Genomic DNA, 1722 nt, shown 5'->3' with positions numbered 1-1722 from the left:
CTCTCAAGTGACTTGATTTATTGCCAGGAGTGAACGTTCCTGAGAAACTCATTCGGTTAGGATAGCGATAAACAAATGGCCCATGCATATATTCTTTGTAGTCCATATGTTTATGCACGTGTAGCGGCTAGAAAGCTTTCTCCGAATTGTTTAGAATATACCTTATTTATGCGTGAATGACGGACTGAGTATTTGAAAGCATTGAATTCTGATTTGGAGACAGAAATCGTGATTCCATTATAATCCCTCATTCGAATTCGCTGCCCAATTCTAGTGAGATTATTTATCACTAGGCCGCGACATAACACTATTATTCGTGGTGATAAATAATCTCACTAGAATTGAGCGGCGAATTCAAATGAGGGATTAAAATGGAATCACGATTTCTGTCTCCAAATAAGAAATCAATGCTTTCAAATACTCAGTCTGTCATTAACGCATAAATAGGGTATATTCTAAACAATTCGGAGAAAGCTTTCTAGCCGCTACACGTGCATAAACATATGGACTACAAAGAATATATGCATGGGCCATTTGTTTATCGCTATCCTAACCGAATGAGTTTCTCAGGAACGTTCACTCCTGGCAATAAATCAAGTCACTTGAGAGTGTCGACGGGCTAGCTGAATTCGGTTAAGGGATGACGCTGTCCATGTGCTTCCCCAAACAAACTAAGGATAGGGTGTGCATGAGCCCTTTGCGCGTAAGACAAGGCCCTTGATCTTGGGCCCGGACAGCAAGGCGCCACACGCTGGGACTCCACAAAGGGTGTACATACACATAAATGTGTATCATTGCCGATGCATGCATGAGAAGTATGAAGGACTGTATCCCTTGGGATCCAGAAGGGCAGTTCGATTTCTGGTCTTGAAGGGTGTACTTCGAGTCTATATCGTAGAGTCAATTAGCTAGATTCAGTTAAGATAGATTGATTTAGACTAAATCACGTTATAGTTAAAGTAACTAAAGTTAGTTATAGTGCTCTCCAAAAGCACCTGCATTTTTTATTTCTAAAGCCTTTATTCAGTTGAAAACCCATAACATCATCGTACCAGAAATCAACATATCTACAGAAGATTGAACACCGTTGGAGTACTCGTCAGAGCTTTGGTGGCTAACGAACCCACCTCGCCAGATTCACGCAGTCGAATCTGCCGCGAAAACGACAGTGGAGACGATCAGGACGTCCCAGTGGTCTCATTTTTATTCTGGTGTTGTTGCGCCACCTTAGCGGAGGACCCTGGAAGCAGTTCCACATTTTTGATTGGTTGAATGACTATACGTGAAATTCGTGTGTTCCTCAAGATTCACAATTTTAAAATAGGTGAACCATCGACATATAGTACTGGACTGCTCACTGTAGCCGCAGAAAGTGTAACAGGGAATAGAAAGAGAGAGCAAATCATAAGGACCAGGATGAGTAGGGAGATTGCCAATGGGCCTATTTTTGGTGGTCTCAATTTTACTCTGGTTTCGGTGCGTCACCTTAGCGGAGGGCCCTCGAAGCAGTTCCACGTTTTTGATTGGTCGAGTATATATAATAATACTACGCGTGAGAATCTGGAGCTGTGTTTTGGCATAGATATAGAAAAACATAGATGTAGCATAACCCTGCGGGGGAAAGCCGTCCAGGGAGGGGTGCCGAGGTACACTGAGCCTAGTTGTGATTGGTTACTATCAAGAGACTCGGTCGAGTCTCGCGCCAAGTACAGGCAACCGGCT

The sequence above is a fragment of the Cephus cinctus genome, unplaced genomic scaffold, assembly GCF_000341935.2.
Source record: "Cephus cinctus unplaced genomic scaffold, Ccin1 Ccin1_scaffold1540, whole genome shotgun sequence".
NCBI classification, from domain to species: Eukaryota; Metazoa; Arthropoda; class Insecta; order Hymenoptera; family Cephidae; genus Cephus; species Cephus cinctus.
The sequence above is the reverse complement of the archived record's forward strand: the minus strand, read 5'-3'. Positions refer to the sequence as shown.